Raw genomic sequence first — 23,346 nt, 5'->3', positions numbered from 1 at the left:
GCCCACCTAAACATACAAAGCCCAGTACCATCCATCCTTAGGAACATTAATAACAACCTGTAATTACACAGAGCAGAATCTTAATGTCAGCCTCTATTGTCCTGCCACAGCTTCTCCCTCTCTCTCCCTCCTGTCTCTTCCTTTCTGTTCTTCTCCTCTTCCTTCAAACTTCTCTCCCCTCCCGCCCATCATTCCTTCTCCTTCAATGACAGGCCTCCTTCTCTCCTGTACCTGCCCCTCACCTGTATTTTACAAATTCAATGGGGGAAAAGTTTCTGATGAAGTCACCGGATTCCTGAGTATGTGACTAGGCAGTGGTCCTTGGGGCAGTGGAATTAGCATCAAAATACAGATAACTTCAGGGCAAACCTCAAAACGGTGTGCTCCAGGCTTCATATCCTGGCGTGATCATTTCCTCAGAACTGTATCATGTGGCAAATCAATTTAAAATCACAACTCCTTTCATTTCCTGGTCTACAATCTCCCCTGCATTTACAACTCCATATTTGGTTATTACTTTGTCTATAGCCTGTGTCTGACACTACATCTGCTGAGTGCGTGGACCACACTTTTTCATCTCACCATTGATCCAGGATCAATTATTGGTGACAGTTAGGTATGTAATGTAATTATCAGTGAAGGAAAAAATGAAATCTCAGATGTCTACACAAGACACTGCACTGGGGAGGACCTATGGCTTTTACATTGAACTAGGTGTCTTTACTGCAGTTTGTAATTTAAAGATTTTTAACCTACCAAGATTTTGTAATTGAATTCATGAAAAAGGAGGCAGGAGAAGGGGATGGGGAGAGAAGAGAGAGAGAGAGAATTAATGAAAATATGAACAGGGAATCATGCACTCAAAAGACTAAAAGATCATTTTCAAAAAGTATTGCAATAAATTATCAAATTTATAATTTGTATAGGTTTTGAGGTTGAAGAGACATTTACATCTTGTTAGAGCAAAATTACAAGGAGAGTCATTTTTGACAAGCAATATGAGATTTGGTCAACTTTTGAGGCCAAAATAACCTGGATTTAATCTTCACTTAAAATACTGGAATAATGCTATTTTGAAAGTAGTAGGGATATTAAGACTGACACACCTGCCTTGTTAATAATTTGTAAAAATGTCATTAATGAAAACAAAAGTTAATTTTATCAATTTGGATTTCCTAGGAGCTTCTTAAAAAATAAGATAAGTATGGTATCGTTTTAGGATTTTATTTTCTATGTACAGTTCATGTCAACTGGCTGCAGAATTAAACACAAATGCAAGAAAATTAGAAGTAACATTAAAATGTAAAATGTGGTTGTATACATTGCTATAACTTTGTTTCCTTATACAACCAGACCTCAGTATGAAACTATATCAAATTGATGTAATGTATTGCTACTGGCATGGTTGTATTGGCACATGTATGGATCATTTACCTGTCAATATTCTCCGAACAGTTCAGTGTAACAACTACCTAGATTATATTTACACTGTATGAAATTAGAGAGGAGGATGCTGGTTTCACGCAAGCATCAGGTCATTTTTATAAGAGAATTGAGTATCTGTCAATTAGCTATTTGAGAAGGTACAGGCCATGGAACCAATTCCTGAAGACACAGAGGACAGATACATATGCAGACGACCTTGGAGAACTGGTTTATGCAGCCAAGCAACTGTTTGTGGAAATGGGCCAATTGTATGTGCACAGGTTTAAAAGAGCATTGAGGTTCTGTAAGATCATCATAATTCAAACTTCTCAATTCAGGTGATTGATATATACAAATCATCACCTGAGTGGCACAGAATTTTGCTGCCTTTATCATTTTAGCTCATAAAGTCATGTCTTGACCTTAATCTAATGTAATTTTAGAAACAGAATGGGCTTTCAATGGTTCTTGTGACTTGTTTATTTTGCTGTGTTGATAATTTCACATTTGCATCATAATTGGGTCTTCTAAGTTCATTGGCATTTTAGTTGGCTTTAGTAATCATTAAAGTGTTTCCTCTTTAGTCTAAATTTGGGTCTTGCTCACAGGGCCACTCATATGCAAACAAGTCTATCAGAAGAAAAAAAACAAAGCTCTTCTCTCCATAATAGGGCTGATGTTCCTTTAGACCCTGGGGTTTGGGAATCCTTGTTGCTGTAACGTTGTTATACAGAGGGGACCTGAACATCTGGCCATTCACTTTGGGGGAAAACATGGGAACGTGTTCCCGAATTGTTTTAGGTCAATCAAACTGATGACTTCATCTGTGTGTGAAGGTGGATCTCTCTTGATTTACACTTTCCAAAAAAGTTTCTAATATGTAGTAGTTTTAAACAATCAATGCTTGATTTCTATATGGCACAGATAGAAGCAACTGATATTGAAGCTAGATAGTTCAGGTGGGTACAGTTCTTTTGGCTAGTTCTAATGTGTCTTGATGCATATATGACTTGTTTAAAGCAGTCAGAGAAGGCTTCTTTCAACTCTAATCTCTTTTTCCTCCCAAAGGGGGCATTGGGGTGTAAGTGATTGTTTTGACCCATTTTTACAAGGTCACTAAATCATCTACAAAATAAAATAAAAGATTCGCTATTTTATTTGGTAGAATGATGTCAGAACTATTACCCTTAAAAACAAAACAAACAAACAAATCCTTATCCATGGCTTAAACTAAGAAGGATTTTGGTTTTTTTAAAACTTTGAATAGTAATGGGGTTCAATATTATATGATATATTTAAATTATTTAGAAAAATTGACACATGGATCAAGTTTTCAATATAGAGTTAAATAGGTGGTTATATAAATAGCAATGCCCTCAGTATTTTATTTCCTAAGAATTATCACAGCCCCACTCTTACCTAGCACTAAGTAGGCTTTCAATATGGATGAGGCAGGTGAATCAAACAAGTACTTGAAGCCTCAGCAGTTAATCAACATGAGTTTGTATTTTGTATAAAACCCTTACTTAAAACAATTAAGTGTATATTTAAACCCAGTTCATTTATCTCCTTATAAATTATAGAACAAGCCAATTTTATTGACATCTTTATTTCTTGTTTTTTGTTTGTTTGCTTGTTTTTGAGCAATTTCATTATTTTATGTCTAATTGTAGTTTTCTTTATGTTCCTTCTACCGAGGTTTACATGTGGTTTTATATACCCAAAGTTTGTGACTTCAAGTTCCTCAGTATAGTGCTGTTAAAAGGTACAACTTAAGCAAGGTATTTAAGTTCCAAGGATGACATCTTCCTTAACCCACCCTGTTACAATAGTTTTTCCAGCTGGAAATGCCCTTGATATCTGCTAGAAATAAAATGTCATTCCAGACAAGATACTAAAGCTAGTGTCTACAAAATAAAATACAGGCCAAATTATCATGTAAGCAGATTCTACATCAGTTAAATAAAGCAAGCACAGACTGCATCAGGATTATAGATGTGATTCAGCAGCACACATATGACATGCTGTTATTTTTGTATATAAGATGTATGAAGGAACAAATAATATTTTCAATTTTCATTATGCTTTCTGAACACTAAATGACAAAGAGCACCCTGGGAATCTGTTATTAGATGATAATAGAACTGTTTTATTAGTCTGTCTCAAGAAACAGAGCACTTCACAAATATACCTAGAATTTCTTACCAGTGGTTGCACTAAGGACTTCTTTCCTCTGAGATTTATTAAGGACAAATCCTGAGTTGCAACCCAATAATCAAACAAGCAGAAAGAGCTGCAGGATCTTAAGCCTACCCTGCTCTTCAGATCCCCTCAGGGTATTATCAGGAAACAAATGTAGCTCCCCAAAGCCTTTGCACCTAAATTCAGCTCTTTTACTTTTTAAACCATATGTTCACCTAGGATGACACATGGTTTTCATAGAATTGTAATAAAGAGCTTTGAAAGTGCTAGCAGTGACCTCCTGGGAAGAGATTTTAACTGTATTTAATGAGATATAAGTCAAATCTATAAGGGACTGTGTAAGAACATTGTCAGTAAAAATATAAGTTGTTAAATATTTATCCTATGATACAACTCATAGACCACATGAAACCCAAGAAAGAAGACCATACCAAAGTGTGGATGTTACAGTCTTACCCAGAAGGGGGAAGTAGAGCGAGGTGGGGGGGGAGGTGGTTCGGACACCAGAGGAGATTGGGGAGAGGTATAGGGGGTCAGGAATTTGAAAGGAGAGCAGTAGTTGGAGAGGAGGAACTGGAGGTAGCTTCCCAGAGACCAGGGACCCAAGAGGTTCCCAGGACCCAACAGAAAGGACATTAGTCAAAATACAAAGGGGAGGTAGAACCTGTACGGACCATATCCAGTGGATAGGCACTGCCCCTGGTTGAGGAACTGGGCCACCCACTCACCTCAAAAATATTAATCCAGAATTCTTCCTGTCAAAAGGAAATGCGGGGACAAAGAGTGAAGCAGGAACTGAAGGAAAGGCCATCCAGAGACTGGTCCACCTATGGTTCCATCCCATTTGCAGACACCAAACTCAGGCACTATTGCTGAAGCCAAGAAGCCTCTTGCTCACAAGAGCCTGGTTTAGCTGTCCCCTGAGAGGCTCTGCCAGAGCTAGACCAATATAATGCTGATGCACGCAGCCAAACGTGGGACTGAGATCAGGAACCTCAGTGCAGGAGCTAAGGCAAGGACTGACAGAGCTGAAGGGGTTTGTATCCTCATAGGAAGAAGAACAATATCAACCAACCAGAGCTCCCAAAGCTCCCAGGGACTAAACCACCAACCAAAGGGTACACATGGAGGGACCCATACCTTCAGATGCTTATGTAGCAGAGGATGGCCTTATCTGGCATCAAAGAAAGAGGGGCGTGGGGGGCTTTGTCCTGTGGAGGGTAGATTACCTAGGGTAGGGAAATGCTAAGGCACTGAGGCAGGGGTGGGTAGACAGTGGCAGAGCACCCTCATAGAGGCAGGGGGAGGGGGAGGGAATAGGGAGTTTGTAGAGGAGAAACTGGGAAGGGGAATAACATTTGAAATGTGAATAAATAAAATAACCAATAAAAAATTAAAAAGTAGCTATCAGTTTCATCTAAATACCTTGTTGTCCAAGAAATGAATTTAAATGTAACTTACCTGCTTCATTATTTAATAATGCTACACAGGCATGCCTTGGAATAAAATCTTATAACTCATTATCTCTATTTTAGCTGCTGACTTTCTGAAATTTGCACAGCTCAAAATTGATAAGAAAGATATTTTGCAGACAAAGATTTCATGCAAGAGCTGCTGTGGAGTCACAGAGACCTGTCTATTCCAGCACCAAATTCAAAAATACAACATGCACGTCTAAAATATCATGTATTTATACAAAATAAATTGACACATGGCTAAACAGAAGTTGTAGTTTGAGTCCCCTTTCCTCCCAGAGGTTAATGTGTATGTGTACATGCATGCGTGTGTGCGTGTGCGTGTGTGTGTGTGTGTGTGTTCTACAGTTCCATTTCTCCAACAAAACATGAAATTTCAAAGAAATACAAGCTTCCTGTCATGCATTTCTTGCTGAAAAGAGCACATACCATTTCAGTCTGTCTTTAGAAAAATACCATGATTCTAGATCTTCACCATCATAACAATTTAGAAATTTAAAAATTAGCAATAGGTGCTTGGACCCGATTCCTAATGGGTCAGAATGGGAGAAAGGATGAAACCCAGACTCTACATGTTCACAAGCATACATGGGTTTCTGAAGCTGAAGAAAGGGCAATAACTAATGATTACCTAAGAATACATGTTGACTAGGTAAAAAAATTAGTCATCGATTAAATTTGAAAATATCTTCCCATCTTAACACTCTAATCCTAGTGCATAATTTTCAGAAACCTCATTTAAGGAACTATAAAACAAAGCAAAAGCACCAGGAATTGTTCCCACCTGTACAGGAAGGAGGGCCCACTACAATGTCCCTTTTCAGCCCCTTCTATTAAGCATGTAGCTACCGGCCTCTTCCTCTCGGGCTTTTGCAATGTGATATATTTCAACTAATAGAATTCTCGGAAGCATGGCAGATTCAGAGACTTGATGGTGCATAGTAGCATATCCTGTCTTATGGCTTTTCAAATCCTGTTTCCATTTGACTAACTGGGATAGCCAGTAAGGGTCTACACAGTCCAGTTTCCCCCAGTAAATGCCACCGAAAGACAGTCATTCAAGGGAGGCCTCTCAATACTAAACTGTCCCCAACCAAAATGGTGTTTAAGTGGAGCTGAGAAATTGAATCTAAGAGTCACTTGGAGAACTACCCAGCTTTCCTAGAAGAATTGCCAACCCATAGTACCACAATATAATAATTCTTTGCAGGGTAAAGAGCTAATATTGTTACAAACACTATGCTACACAGCAAAATCTAACTGAAACACTACTTTTGCTAGAAAGAAAAAAAACCTTGAGGACAAGAAATTTTGGAAGTTAATTTTGGCAGTGCTCAAGCTTTACTACTCTTAGAATAGTGTACATATTTCATTTGTGGACTTGACAAAGTGATAGATAGATAGATAGATAGATAGATAGATAGATAGATAGATAGATAGATAGATAGATATCCGGGGCAACATGAATTTAAGAAGTATCATTTCAATCACTATGACTAGAAAAATATAGTGGATAAAGGAGAAATTACTACTGCTATTTTCTAAACTAATGTTATTTCTAACTACATTCTAAACACTTATTCTTAAACCCTGATATGCCTTCACCCTCATCAAGAAGTTTCTTTTTGCAACCCATGGAATCTATTACAGAGATCGACAACTGCTCATCATGCAGAGAACAAGTGCCCACGAGATACCTAACTTCATCTCATGCATCTGCCACACAATCCCTACACCATGAGGTCATGGAGTGTTGCAGAAGAGTAGGAAGACACATAGTAAGAGCTAGATAGTGTGTTCTAACAATGACAAGGAAAATGATTTCATGGGCCCTCAACAATGCGGTTGCCTGAACAGAACCAACATAATGACTCCAGTAGATGGAGAAAATTCTACGAAGTTCTAATCAGAGATGCAGAAGTATGGGTGGTCAATGGTTGCAAGGAGAGGGAGAATTAGTTTCCTCAAAAGAAGAGCTCCTACACAGGTTGCCTAGTCTCAAGTATTCAGCCTTGGATGCGTATATTATACCCAAGCAATGTCAAGTTGACTCGTTATGTTGTATGTGCATGTAGATGCACATGCATACATGTGCAGCAGTAATAATTAAAGGAACAGACATCTTTAATTAAGGAGCTAAGTGTGCCATGGGAGGAACTGGAGGTGGTGGTCGGGAGAATGGGGCAGTACAATTGCAGTACTCATGGATGGAGTTCTCAAAGAATAAAATAAAATTTAAAAGGCCACACTTGATTTTAATCAAGTATCTCTGTACAATGTGACAAATGCAGAAAGAAATAGAATATAAAGTGAATAAAGTGTGTCTAGAAATAAACATTAAAAGTTCTGAAAGTGGGACAAGGGAACTGTGACATTTAGTTTTGACTCTTATAAAGGAAAACTTGCTTGCACTATTGAAGAATCTAAGTTTACCATGGTAAACTGCTTCCTTATGAGTCACTTTTAGGCCTAGAAAAGGTATGTAGGGCCATTGTGATCTATGTTAAGTATAAAAGTTCTCCTCACCAGGCAAGTACATATAAAACGTCAGAGCAGCAGACCAGAAGCATGTAAACAGCCCAACATATTTGTAATAAACGATTGGGCTGGTTTCTACAGCACTGTGGCTGTCATACGACATACATGATTATGAAACAAAAAGTGTTAGAGACTAAAAAAAATTACCCATGAATATCACAATAAATAGAAAGTATATCAAGGAGTTATCTAATTTGTCAATGATTTCTTTAGCATGAGAAAGCCTACCATTCACCATGGAGAACTTCAATATACAGGGTAGAAGGTTGTCTAAAAAAATGTATTTTCCTCTTAGGATTGAAACCATATTACCATATTTTAGTAGAGAGAAGACAACAGTTTCAGGCATTCCTGAATCAGACAATTTATAATGTGGTGTCAGTGACATTTAGGGAGGTGACATTTTAGATGAGATGTGAAAGAGGCAGTTATGTGGAATATAAGTAAGAAGGACAACAAGCTCAAAGAACTTAGAGCGTCAATGGAATTGGTCCTTTCAGAGTCGAAAAAGTAGCATGCAGGCAAGTTTTGGAAGGTATATAGACACAGGGCTGAAATCATAACAAAGAATTTTAAAACCGAAAGAAAAGAATGATACCAAATTAGAAATTAGAAAAATGATAAAAATGCTTGATAACAGTGATATTTCCATACCTCTGTAAAATTTCTTTTCTTTGCTTGTTATTTGTGCCTCGTATATATGTGTATGATCATACATGTTCAGTATAAGTGTTTGGGGAACAGTTGCCCCACTGTATATGTGAAGGTCAGAGAAAATTCCAATATCAACATAGGAATGCTGGAATTACAAATGTGTGGTTCAGTATCTGGTTATTCTGTAGGTTCTCGGGGTCTGAATTGGGGTCTTCATGATAACATGGCAAGCATTCTACCCCCTGAGCTATTTCCCAGGCAAGGAATTCTTATAACTTATGGAAACCCATCGATTAACAATAAAGGGACAGAAGAGAGTTCACTTACACAGAAACCTAGAGTCTCTAGTGGCATCGTACTGAACTAGATAAGAGAGTCTTTAAATCAAAACTATAAAATAAGAAAACAAGAAATGTCACTGTGTAAGAAAAAGAGAAAAGATACAGCTGATGAACCCATCAACAACCTTGTACAAATGAGACAATATAAGGAAAGAAATATGAAGCTCAATGTCCCTGAAAAAACATAAATGCAAAAATCCTTAACAGTGGCTATGAAGATTTTCTTTGTACATCAAAATCATACCGTGATATTGCAATATTTATTTCTGGAACACGGAGATGGAAGAAGGTATATAATTCCATAAATGAATTGCATCCCATTAGAAGCAGGGAGGTCAGAAATCATACATCTACCTAAGATATGCACCAAAAGTTTGTGACAAACTAACCACTTCTTCGTGATGTTTACACTAAAATATTAGATATCAAAGACAGTAAAAACCATAGATGTTCAGTCCAAACTTTGCATGATACTGAAAAACAAAAAAATGTCAAATTTAAGATAGGAAAAAAGATTCTTCCAATTATCAGTTTGATCTATTTTCAGAGAGCTGTGTTATGATGGATTGAATATGAACTATTGCGAAGGCTCAGATCTCAGCGATGGTGATATCTGGGGAGGTGGTAGATTAGGAATTTGGGCCTCATGGAGAAAGTAGGTCACAGGGGTGTGCTGTGGAATCATGTGTCTTGTAGTCCTCTCCCCTCTCCCTTTTCTCTTTTTCCCTCTACATGGCTACAAATAGGTAAACATCTCTGTTCCACCATACCTTTCAGCAAGGATATTCTCAAAAATGTCTCAAATCAGACATAAAATTGATGAAGGCAGCTGACCATGAACTGTAACTTCTGAACTCATAGTCCAAGAAAAGTGTATTCTCCTTGAGGTTGCACATGGTCAAGTTTATTTTTTTGTTTGTTTGTTTTGTTTTTGTCATCCATAACCAACAAAGTCAGTGCTCTCTAGAGAGGGATGTTCTTTGGGACGAAGGAGGGCAGAACCCACAGACAGATTCATTATTAATTCCATAGAAAGACAGTGACCTGACAGGTTGGAGAGGGAAAAAAAGATGATCTGGGTGTAATTAGTTAGCTAAAAGAAAAATACATTGATTAGAAATACCTTCTTAACTCAAAACAAACAGAGATTAACTAAATCCCTTGGTGGTCAAGGGAGATTACTAGAACTTTCAGAAAAAGGAAAAGAATCACTATTAACTCTTGAGTAAGATCAGATTTAGATTTCTAAACAAGACCCTTCAGTAAAAATGACAAAACCAATCAAGTGCTACTGTGTGAAGGTAGCAGAGAAAAAAGGCAAGCAAGACATGACAAACAGCTATTGAAGGCAATATGTGAATATTGATTGAGGACCTATAACTAGGAAATAATGGCTTGTAAAAAAAAGAAGCAAAAGCATGACCTATATCCTAGCTATCTGGTATGGACTATTTAATTAATGAAGTACCACTTTTGTTGTTGATTTTCTTTTGAGAATACAACAGTAACTGCCCCCTCACCAAAATTTTTAATTTAAAATTTTTCCATACAGCATATTTTTAATCAAATTCTTACACAAATCCTTCTCATCTCTCTTGATGGTCTCTTTCTCCCTTCCCCTCCTTCTCCTTTTTCTCCAAACAAAAAAAATTGTATGCTTTTTGATTTGTTTCATGATTTTTGTCTGTTTGTTGGTTTTGTTTGTTTGTTTGCTCTCTCTAGAATTAGTACTATTGTATAAATAATTATCAAAAATTTGTAATGATTTACTATTAACTACGGAGTACCTTATGACTCAACCAAAGCATATAAAAAATAAATGGTGATGGGAGTGACCTGATTAATGCAATAATTCTGGAAGACGGTATCATGTCCCGCCTCCCAGAAGACATTCCTAAAGAAACATATGCACCAAGATACATTCATAAGAATGAATTTAATGTTGTCAGTGACAGAACAACCAGGTAACATCATGGGAGCTGGGAAAGATACATTGTAAGAGCCAGGGAACCAGAAAAGTGAGTTGCAAGTTTGAGTCACTAAGAAATGACAAGGAACCTATACCCATGATGCTTCAGCAATGACTGCTGAAATACGACCTGAATAATTACACCACCAATGGGCATGCGGACATTAAAGGAGGACGTTTTATGAGTCCTCATTCATAGGCAAAGAATTGTACACAAGCAATGAATGTGGGGAAAATAGTCTTCGGAAGAATAAAATAAGCACACTTACTGTTGCCCAAGTAGAGTGGTCAGTCCTGAAATTCTAACTCTGAAGTAAAGCTAAAAAGGACAGAACAGGATCTATTTATATATTTAGGTGTGCGCGCGCGCGTGCGCGTGCACGTGTGTGTGTGTGTGTGTGTGTGTGTGTGTGTGTGTGTGTAACGTTAAAAGACATCAGCATGTCAAGGCTAACAAGCTAAAGGGCCCAAGTGAAGATGCATCAATCCCACTTGAGAGGGAGAAGAAAGCAATCACAGGAGGGGGGATGGAGACTCCTGGGTGAGAAAGGTGACTGGGGGGTTGGGGGGAAGGGAACATGATCAGGTATTGGGGGAGGCAGAGAAGAAGCCCTGAGGGCCAGGAGAAAGAATGGAAACGGACAACTTCGGGAGGTAAGAGGTAGGGGACCCTCTAGAATGTACCAGAGACGTGAGGAGTAAGAGACTCTCAGAACTCAAAGGGAGGGACCTTAGATGAAATGCCCTACAGTGGGGAGAGGGAACTTGTAGAGTCCACCTCCAGTAGAATGACAGGGATTCACGTGGAGGAAATGGGGTTGCCATTCACAGTCAAAACCTCTGACCTAGAATCGTTCATGTCTGAAAGAACTGCAGGAACAAAAATGGAAATGAGCCTGAGGTAAAGGAGGTCCAGTGACAGGCCCAAATTGGGATCCAGCTCAAGGGGAGGGCCCAAGGCCTGATACTATTACTGAGGCTCACAAAAGGGGCTATCATGACTGCCCTCCAAATGTTCAACAAGCAGCTGAAATAGTCCGGTGCAGATATGAGCACCCAACCAATGGACATAAGCTGATGACATCTGGTTGAATTAGGGAAAAGCCGGAAGAAGCTGAGGAGGAGGGCAACCCCATAGGAAGACCAGGAGTCTTAACTAACCTGGACTTTATCTCCCAGACACTGAACCACCAACCAGGCTGCAAACACCAGCTGATATGAGGCTCCCGACCTGTATACATGAAAGACTGCCTAGTCTGGACTCAATCAGAGAAGATGCGGAAGATGCACCTAACCGTTTAGAGACTTAGGACCCCAAGGATTGGGCAGGCCTGGTGGGGTGGGGGTGGAGGACATCCTCTTGGAGATGGGGAGGAGTGAGGAGGTGTGGGGAGGGGGATAAAGACTGGAATGTAAAAAAAGATTAAAGAAGAAAAATAAAAAACAGTGAGAGAGGAAGTGGTATAATTATGTTTTAATTCAAGTTTTTAAGTTTTAAATAAAAAAGACCAGAACCAACATTGATCAATCAAAAACATAATGGAAACAACAAATGAAGCATACTTACAGCACCATTAAAAACTTAACTATGAAAATTAGTAAGCAACAGGAAATTATTTTTTTATGAATTGACATTAAAAATAGTATCTAGGAAATAAAATTATCACAAAGCAGTATCTATCATGCTTCTAGTATAGTCTATTCTTTATAGTTCAACTATAAATAATACTAAGTATTTCTTAATGGTACTTAATCTTTAGGGTTTGGTGATGAAACTAATTAACAGGCTCCTAAAGTTCTCAAAATCATCTGTTGTGTTTACACTGTTAGAGATGAAAAGAGAGTGCGTTGTTTGAATTCTAATACAATTTAAATACTACGGTACTTGTGTCTCATATAGCCCATAACAATTTTTAAATTACAGTGAGAAATGAACGCTGAGGCTCTTGTTACACTTCTTGATGGCATGTGCTCTTTCCTTTAGACACCTCAGGAAAACTCAATTATTATACATCAGCAACTTTCTCCCAAAAGTAGAAAAAGAAGAAAGAAGATAATTGCTTCCCTACAATCCGTGGATGGGAAGTGATACAGCCCGCTGGGAAAACCCAGTTGTTCAGTGATGCCAAGAGGTGTCTGACTTCACCAAGTTTTAGCCCAGGAGAATGGTGTTTAAAATCCTTTAGTTTTCTTCTACTTCATCATACATTTCCAGAATAAAGAAACATATTTTGAGTAAAAGAAATTATGAAACACGGAGGTTTGAAAATTTGCACCTAACTCCATGTCAAATATCACAATATTTCAAGGAGGCATCATGCTTCACACAGCAAAGGGAGCTGGAGGGTGCCTTAAAGTTATTCTTTTTTATCCCACATCTCACAAGCATATTTTAACAGTTAAATTATGAAATACTGTCCTAGTTTTATTCTTCTGATGCGATTACTATTGTAATTGAAAGCTACATGGGGTAGGAAATGGTTTACAGATCTTATACTTCCAGATCCCAATCCATCATTACGGGAGTCAGGACAGGAACTCAAGCAGAAACCACATAGGCTGCTACTTGCTGACTCACTCACTGTTCCTTCTCCACTAAACTTCTCTTCATTGTAGGCTGCCATGCCAAGGGATACTGCTGCCTAACCAGGATCTGGGCATCCCACACCAGTTGTCAATCAAGACATGCTATCATAAAGATGTCCACAAAGAGTATATATAGTTCAGGAAATTCTTCAGTTGAAGGTCTCTTCTCCCAAATAAACCTGTGTTATATTAAGTCAACAATAAAAACTAAGCAGGACAAATGTCCACAAAAGTTTTTGTTTTTTCAAAATGAGTTTAATTTTAAATTTTGACTTCATCTAGTTAGAATGTGTCAAAGACAGAAGGCAGTCTTTATACATTAGATTTTTGGACTCAATGATACAAAACTGGTATCTGCCATTGTCATGGAAAAGCTTTTCTTAGAAGGGCATTCATATTTTATTTTTTAATGATCATTTTTATTTTAAGTGTATTTGTATTTTGCCTACATTATGTCTGATACAATTAAGGACAGAAAAAGAGTTCTGATCCCCTCCAACAGACATTATAAAGCTATGGTGTGGATGCTGGGAACCAAAACCTGCTCTGGGAACAAAAACAAATGCTCTTAACAGAGGAGTCATCTCTAAAATCTGCCATGAGTATTTCTAGTGAAAAAGAAATGTCTTTCCCACCTTGTACAGCTAAGCCAATTATTTTCAGGCACATCCCCCCGCCTCCATGCCTGTCATTTTGTGGAATTACAATGAATTTTGTTAAAAGCATTTCATAAATAATGAATTATGACAAAATTATTTATTACTCACTTAAAAGTCATAAAATATTAAATGCAAAATTTAAGGATGAAAAAGTCATTTCTAATTCCCATTCTTCATCTCAGATAATGAGGCGTGAATCTTCTACTGGTCTATGAAGAAGAAGATATTCAACTTGAATGCTTCCCTTGAGGCTGCAAAGGACAGGAAAATAATTCTTTTTCTCCTTTATAACCCAAGAAAAGTCAGGAGGCCACTTTAATTGTTTCTATGGTCTTGAAAAGTCACTCATATTTATACTGTGTGACTATGGGTCTATTGGAATAGTGACACTATAAATGTTCCCTGTAGCTCATAGGGCCATACTAATCTCCTCCTGCACAATGAGGAGATGCCATAGAATAATAGTGAACTTTTTCGGGAAAGCCAGGCCACACCGAAATTCTTTCCTTAATGAAGTTCTTCTAAGGATTGTGTTTGTCTATTGTTCTAACATTCTATATCCACTGATACATTAGGGATGATCATACTAATTTATGACTTACTAAAATTATAACCTGTGCTCTCAGTACATTACAAACATTTCTGCCAATATTGAACTTTATCAAAGTAATGAAATTACTCCTAAATATATGATTTCTTATCATTCATAATATGATATTTACTGAAATATTCTATTACTGTACCTCATGCAAATACTTCAGCTATTTAGAATATAGCAAGGATAGAAAGATATATTACTTTAGTTCTTTAAACTACTATAAATATATTCTGCAGAAGGCAGTATGTGGAACAGAAACATAATGATGCACTGTGGGGCTTCACACCAGGGGCTCGCCACAGAGATCTCTGGTCCATCTAGGTGCTCGAGTTCAGGCAAAGGGGAAAGAACTCAGACAGGGAGGGGGACTGCTTTAGCCACCTCTGCTGCTGGTGCTACTCCTTTCTGCCACTGTTGCAGTTGCTCCCAAGTGGCAGTGTTACAGCTCTTATGACAGATGCTCTTGGACGATGGAATAATTCCTGAACACCTTTCGTCCTCTGAACAGGATTCTTAAATACAGTTTTGGATAGGTCAGTGTCTGACAGCAGGTACCTCCTATTGGTTTAGCCTGAGATCTTGAGAATACCTCATCTACATATTTGGGGGCATGGCCCTGCTTGTGACCTGTGGTCACTTCCTCACCTGTGAAGGAGGGGTTGGGGCATTTCCCTACCTGACTGATCTGTCTCAAACCTCTCTACAGGGGTTTGTGGTGAGCTATAGCTGTGTGAGAAGGGCCTTATCTTCTGGAAGACTGGAAATGCTCCTGCTGTCCCTTTTAGGGTTCTCAGGGATTCGACCTGGTGTCAGGGTACATTTCATAGCCTGCCACCCTACAATGCATATCTATAATCCCAACATATAGGAGATAAAGACAGAGAGATCATGAGTACAACGTCATCTGCAGCTATGAAGAAAATTCTAATCCAGACTGGGTTACATGAAGCCTTATATCATAAATAACAACAACACTGGAAACTATGTGTCTAACAAAGTCATAAAGCCTAAGCACTGAAGATAAAATTCTACACTCTCCATTTTATGAAGCAGATTCTGAAACCACTGATATGATTAAAGTTTAAAACTATTTAGTTTATGTACATGATTGTGTACCTAGTATCTAAAATTGAATTAATAAAACAAAATTCAACTTCAATATGCTACTAGATTTTGCAACTTGCCATTTAACTTTAACAAAAACTATGTGTTAAAGTTCATATGATGCAACTATAAATTATACTGCAAAAATCTAAAGTTAAATATTCATGCCTTCCCGAGGGACTTTAAACAAATGGCAGAAATGTGGAGCATATGCTGTAATGTAAGTGCAGTGACACATTTCCCTCGTCTTTCCCACAAGAGAAAATAATTCTCCTATTTTTACATGAATGCATACTTATTTGAACAACAGGAGTTACATTTGCTATAAATCAAGAAAAATAGGTGAAGTACAAAGAATTTTTCTTTTACATTGGTACAGTTTCTTGATTACATACATAGTAGCATGGACGCCATCTCTCCCCTGCCTCCTGCCCCTTGCCCCCTGCCCCCTACCTCCTGCCTTCTGGCCCCTCATGAACTCTAGCACAATCACCAAAAGATCTCGTTTATAAACAAACTTCTTATGCAATTATTATCCCTTGAATCACACTGACTCTTCCCTGTTCTTCCATGCATACTACTGGGCAGACACACTCCTGTAGTGCACAGGGAAAGGGCATCGGAAGCACAGGTATCAGCTGAAAATAGAATAACAGTAGGCACAACTTTTGACAGGCTCTCATTCATTCCTAATATATGGAATTTGGTGATAGGTTCGTAGAGGATGGCCATTATCTGAGGAATACATCTATTTCTCCTTTTTACTGCAAACCACTCTGTGTTTGCTGCTCTCTGATTGCCATATCCTTTCCATTTGCCTGTGTAGAATAATCCATTATTGCCATCATGTAATATACTCCTAAGCACAGACATTGAAGAGAGAGAGAGGTTGCTGATTGAAGTGTAAATGGTTGAAAAGTCACGTCCCAAACCCTTGTGGCTACAGTGTACATGTGTCTGACTCTGAACAACTTATATTCTCTCTAATTGCAATACCTCAGTTTTGCCTTAGGGAGCAATGTTCCTCGTCCAGTACCATGCTAGAGCAGATTTTTCTTTCTTAGGTGAAAGGTTAAACAGTACTTTGGAATGTTATTGCCTTCCCCTTCAGCATAACTTGGACCTCAGAGAAAGTGAAAAGAACTAACCCAACTGTGAGTCATGTGTTGCCCCACCCAAATACAGCATCCTGAGCTCTGCCAGTTTCTGTACCAAGATTTTCATGGAGGGTCTGGGTCATTATCCAATGGATTTGAATTTTCTTTAGTAGAATGAGCTATCCTGTGTCACCAGTAAATTCTTCTATGACTTGTGATATAGAGCACTGTTTCTATTACTAAAAATCAAACTAGACTAAATAACATTATGATGGTATTAATATTTTTTGCAGAGAACCATCTGCTCCAAAACTGTTCCTACTTAGTAGTCACTAGTAGGAGTTATTACAAAATGCTTTTTATGTGTCTTCCAAATGCTTGTTTCATAAAATTTATTTTTAAATAATAATTAGGGCCTTTTTTTTTACTTTAACTCTCCTTGTAAGCTCTTGGCAGAATTCTAAAGTATATTCTTTCTTCAAACACTCATCGACTAAGGCAATCAATGATAAGAAACCCATTTTAGGAATCTTGTAACATTTTACATTCTTAGATATGCATTAGAAGCTCCATGTGAATCGTTTTATTCAAATTCAGCCACCAGAAAGGAATTATCTCAGACCATCACTAACAGATGGTCAATTGGTCTTTTTTTAATGCTCATTAGCAGGAAGCTGTTGGCTCCTTTAATCGACCCATTACATTTTGATAGGACCCTATTACGTGAATGTTCTTCCATATGTTGAGACAGGATGTGATATGACACCTTACTTCACCTTTCTATGCCTCTCCCATTTCATGCTACCCCAAGACTTCTTTCAATATGTCCTATTCTGCATGTCTGAAGACTTCTATCTGGTTATATTTGAAAGATCTTAAAATAGCTTTTTAGCATTATTGAGCATGTCTTCTAAAAGTGCCCCCACACAAATGACTGAGCCACATGAAATATATAGGTCAAGAGTTTCTTTTCAATATTTGAAGGTTTCTGATAGTAAACTGAAGCCCATGTTGTCAATAATCAGGAGATTAATCTGAAAATCTATTAATAATCAAAGATAATTATATGTAAAATACTAAACATTAAGTATTATAGGTAGACCCTTTAAGGGGGGTACAAACAGAATCACTGAAATGGTTCAGTGGGTAAGGGATCCAGCCATCAAGCCTGGCAGCGTGAATCCAATTTCCAGAACACACATGGCAGAAAGAGAGAATGAACTCCCACAAGTCCTCTTGTGACTTTGGCATCTGTCTGTCCAATACACATAAATACACAAATAAATAAGTAAACAGAGGGGTAATTCCTAACAAAATATTTGAACTGAAGATGATACGAAAAGAAACTTCTAATATCTATGTAACCCAAAGAGATTTCTTTCACCCAGTAACAGATGTAGCAAGTCTTAATGACCTATGCTGGAGACCACCAGAAACTTTCTTTTCATGAGTCCTTTTCTCAATAATTGACACCAATCACAAGACACCACAGGACATGATAGAACCTGAGCACACTAAGGGAGGAAAGTTTGAAAAATTCCTGATACTGATTATCAGTGAAATGACTTAGCTCAGATCCCAATACTAATTCTTCATGACTCTGAATCTTGCATGTAATTAATGTAATGTGTATATACTTTTCTGCCATGTATGAAACATCTCTGAAATCATTCAGTTACGAAGATGACCTATATTTTACATAAAAGCTTTACAAAATAAGTTATTTGCTACTTACATTTATATAGTTACACATATGTGGGTGTGAGTGTATGTATGTGGACATGAATGCTATGGTGTGCATGTTGGTTATCTTCTCCTATTATGGGAAATCTAGGGATGGAACTTGAATCATCATGTTTAGGAGCAAGAACTTCACCCACTGAAATCCTGACATTTCTGTGGTGTTTTTTTTTAACTAGCATACTAAGCATTAGAATTCATTATAGAAAAACTGAATATCTGCCTTCAGAAGAATGAAATTAGGTTCCTATCTGTCTTCCTGTTCAAAATCAATTCAAAGTGAATCAAAGACCTTAATTTAAAACTAGAAATGCTGAAACTTCTAGAGGAAAACATAGTTCAAGATACAGGTATAGACAATAATTTTCTGAATAGGACTCCGATAGCACAGGGGAAGGGCACAAGAATTAACGAATAGGCTACAAGAAACTAAAATCCTCTGTGTAGCAAAGGAAATTATCAGTCACACAGAGTCAAACTACAGAATGGAAGACAATCTTTTCTGACTTTACCTCAGACAGAAGTCATTATCTAGATAATAACTATATAGATCTAAAATCTAATTGCAAAAATTTAACAAAAAATAGCAAAATGATACTAATTATTTAAAAGACATGCTTTGAGTTTTACAAAGATGATTTATATTCCCCGAGCTTTCTGTCCTGCAGTCTCCACATGACACATGGATGAGACTTCTGAGGCCATGTTTGTCTCCAAATAGAGATTACTACGAACATAACTCAGAGCTGATGATTAAGCAATGACTATGGATGTGGGGCTAAAAGCAATTTGCTTATGTTTCTCTGTAGGCTCTGGAGCTTGGATTTCTGTTTGTACTTTAACATCTTCACCCATGAGGGAAGATAGCAAACTTGCCAACTTGAGATGATATAGACCAAGTTTAGAGTCAAGGAATTATTGTGGACCCACAAACTCCCTGGAATGCAGAAAGTGCCAAAAATGTGTTTCAAATCCATAACAATCTCAAAATTTAATTTTATATTAAAGTAGATTTTGCTGAAAGCCTCATTAAAATAAGACAGAAGCCCCCATTCCTACAATATATGTTCCCTTTACATCAATGACAACTAGAACAATCAATTTTATATGGTTCATCTTGTCAGTGTCTTGTAGATACTGAGTTTACACTTAGCAATAGCTGTATATATTTACTATGAGAAGACAGAAAGGAAAACACTATCTGGTAAAAGTTGCCTTTTAACCACTTTCTGTATCACAGATACTACTTTAATACATTATGTAACCTTTATTACCTCATGTAATGTTACCATTGGCATTATCTGTCTTTCCGTTTGCAGATTAAAAGACCTTGGGGTGAATTGCTAGTATTCAGGGCTTATCCATCCTCAAAATACAGCACATGTCCTTTCGGGTAAGAGTTACCTCACTCAGCATAATATTTTCTAGTTCCATCAATTTGCCTACAAAACTCAGGATCTCCTTGTTCTTCGTAGCTAAATAGTATTGCATTGTGTAAATGAACCACATTTTCTGTATCCATTCTTTCATTGTGGGACATGTGTGTTGTTTCCAGGTTCTGGCTATCACAAATGAGGGTGTTATGAACATAATGGAACATGCGCTCCTGTGGTATGGTGGGGCATCTTTTGGGTATATGCCTAAGAGTAGTCTAGCTGGGTCTTCAGATATTTCTGAGGAAATCAAGATTGATTTTTCAGAGTGGTTGTACCAGTTTGCAATTCCATCAGCAATGGAGGAGTGTTCTGCTTTCTCTACATTCTTGCCAGCATCTGCTGTCACCTGAGAGTTTGATCTTAGTCATTCTGATTGTGTAAAGTGGAATCTCAGGGTAATTTTGATTTGCATTTCCCTGATGACTAAGGGCTTTGAAATTTTCTTTAAATGCTTCTCAGCCATTCTAAATTCCTCTGTTGTGAATTCTCTGTTTACTTCTATACCCCATTGTTTACTGGATTGTTTGGTTTTTTGAAGGTTAGCTCCATGAGCTCTTTATATATTTTGGATGATGGCCTTCTATTGGATGTGGGGTTAGTGCATGGCACATACTAATGGGTGGATATTAGCCCCAAAAGTACAGAATACTCACAGAACTCAAGAAAGTTAACAAGTAGAAGGGTCCAAGTGAGGATGCTTCAATCCCACTTGGGACAAAGAAGAAAGCAACCATGAGAGGCAGAAGGAGAGAGGGACATAGGTAGGAGAGGATAAGGGGAGGGAAAAGGGGAACATGACCAGGTATGGGAGGGGAAACAGGAATGAAGCCCTGAGCGCCAATAGAATGAATGAAAACAGACAATCTTGGGAGTTGTCAGGTGGGGGGGGGTCCTTCTAGAATGTACCAGGGACCTGTAAGATGAGAGACTCTAAGGACTCAAAGGGAGGGACGTAGAATAAAATACCCAACCGTGGGGAGAGGGAACTTGTAAAGTCTAGCTACAGTAGAAAGACAGGACATCAAGTGGAGGGATGGGGTTGCCATTCCATAGTCAAAAACTCTGATTCTGACTTGTTGCTGTCTGAAAGAACTGCAGGGCAAAAATGGAGAAGAACCTGAGGGAAATGACATCCAGTGACCAGATCAAATTGGGTTCTACCTTAAGGGGAGGCTTCAAGGACTGGCACTATTACTGATGCTGTGTTGTGCTTACATACAGGACAACAGGCAGGATGGCTGCCCTCTGAGAGGGCAACTGACTGAGAAAGATACAGATACTTTCGTCCAACCGGTGAAGTGAAGTCTGGGACCCATGAGAAGGATGGAAGACGTTTGGGAGGAAAGTGACCCCATAGACCAGCAGTCTCAACTATCCTGAACCCCCAAGATCTCTCAGACACTTTGCCACCAACCAGGCAGCATATACAAGCTGGTATGAGGCCCCCAACATATATACAGCAGATGATTGCTTAGTCTCGCCTCAGAGAAAGAGAAGATGCACCTAACCCTTGAGAGACTGGAGGCCTCAGGGAGCAGGAAGGTCTGCCTGGGATGGTGGTGGGTGAGGTGGGGACATTCTTTCAGAGATGGGGAAGAGGAATGGGATGAGGAACTGTTTCAGGGAGAATTGGGAGGGGATTAAAGAAGGGACTATAAAAAAGATTAAAGATGTTTTTAAAAAATACAGCACATTTGTATTTAGAAGAGTAGTGTGACTGGGAGGGCTCCCCTACGTTTCCTTCTCCCCAACACACAGAACTCAGAAAGGACTTTCCTTACCTTCCATGAAGCAGGTTCTAAGACCATTCCTAGATGGTCCTATATGTACAGAAAGAAAAAGAGAAGCCTTACCCCTGAAATCATGAGGATATAAAGACAATCTTATCACCTACAAGCCTTATTGAGTTCTCCAGCTTCTGCCTGTTAAATTATAGTCACTTTGAATAATTATCTTTCTTCATGACCTTCTTTATTGACCTTATGTAGAAATATACAAGTTCTCTTATCACTTTGGTCTTTCTCTCCTTATAAAGGTCTCAGATCATATTAAAATTATATGGAATGAATTAGCATGTTATATCTTAACCTCTCCTTTTTTATAGAAGTCTCAATTATACATTTAAGACGAGAAGGAAAGAAAATTTTATCCCTTAGAGTTAATAAATGACAAAACTAGGACTTTATCTTTCTCCATCTGATATTTAAGTTCATATTCTGTGAGAGAAAGTATGATTCCAAAGTGCAGAAGAGTTTGTACTTCAATGGAAATGTGTACTTCAATGGAAATAAATTATGTGTACATATCATTACTTGATGTAAAATATCTTAATATTGAATCATCTCCATTATCTTAAAAAAATTCTACCAAGACAAGGCTACTTATAATTGAACCGAATTTCATGTTTTCTGGACTCACTCAAATTTTTTTGACCTGGAAAATGGCATGTTCTTTAGTAACAACCTAAAACTAAAGATATCATGACAGAGTAATATTTTATTTATGAATTAGTCAGATTTCATTCCTATTTCCTGTTTCAGACACCTAGAAATTAGGTCTGCTAAAAATCCTTTGTTGGAGAAAGCACTGACAAAATTACACAGGAGAAGAAAAGATGTGCAAGTGGAAGGCCCATGGGTCAGCAGAGATGTACAGGTGGAAGACCCATGGAGGGTTAGAAAGTCATTATCATCACAGAGCATGCTGGATGATAAAGCCAGTGGAAGAAGAGTAGAAATGTCAGAACTGTAGAGGGTACAAATCTGAAAATACTGAAAATATGAAGGGAAGTATGGATAGAAAGGGATAGAGCAAAAGACCCTGATATAAACGGTAGGCACACTTTCAATACTTTTATTAAGGGTAGCAAAATGTAGACCAACTTAACACATTGCAAATAGCTCAAAAATTGAGTTCCCTGAGCTTATGACCATTAAATCTCTACACCTGGAAGTCATCAATGATTGTAAAAGTGGATCTTAAATACCTGGTCATCCCATACAGCCAACTCTGCTACTTAGAACTTTGATGTAAATAGACAACAGAACATACCACAGTATCAATATACAAATATTCAAGACATCCAATTCCTTTCAATGCTTTTGTTTATGAATTACCCATCCTTTGTTTTCAAGCTTAACAACAACAACAAAAGAAAAAGAAAAAAAGAAAAAAAAACAAAAACAAAACCATCAGATGAAAGAGGATTTATCCTCCCAGAAAGCTTGTGGTACATGCACTCCTCCATTTCACATGAATGAATTTGAATGCTTTCTTCTTGAAAGTCTGGTGGTTTCAAGCATGAATGTCATGGAGTACCTCAAAGAGACTCATGGCATTTTACAAGAATATAGGACATGAGCCATTCATATAATGAAGGAAACATTTTATAGGAATGAAAAAAAGCACCATAATTCATTAGTTTTAAGGTTGTACAACTAGATATGCTTTATATATCTTATATGACTTGTTCTTTGGGAAGCAAAAGAGAGGGGTATGATAGAAATCTTGTTGTAGTTAAAA

The 23,346-nt window shown here is 37.9% G+C and overlaps 1 protein-coding gene and 1 long non-coding RNA gene across 4 annotated transcripts in view; both read right to left on the bottom strand.

Annotated features, from left to right (window-relative positions):
* The window catches only part of Kcnip4 (potassium voltage-gated channel interacting protein 4), a 1,150,698-nt gene that overhangs the window by 1,029,534 nt on the left and 97,818 nt on the right, over positions 1–23,346 (bottom strand).
* The window catches only part of LOC134481849 (uncharacterized), a 120,559-nt gene continuing 97,366 nt past the window's right edge, over positions 154–23,346 (bottom strand). The window contains exon 2 of the long non-coding RNA XR_010057709.1: positions 154–23,346. This exon is cut by the window's right edge and continues 26,497 nt beyond it. This is a non-coding gene — a long non-coding RNA (uncharacterized LOC134481849).

The sequence above is a fragment of the Rattus norvegicus genome, chromosome 14, assembly GCF_036323735.1.
Source record: "Rattus norvegicus strain BN/NHsdMcwi chromosome 14, GRCr8, whole genome shotgun sequence".
Classification (NCBI taxonomy): Eukaryota; Metazoa; Chordata; class Mammalia; order Rodentia; family Muridae; genus Rattus; species Rattus norvegicus.
Note: the sequence above shows the minus strand (reverse complement) of the source record. Positions and strands in the feature narration are given on the sequence as shown.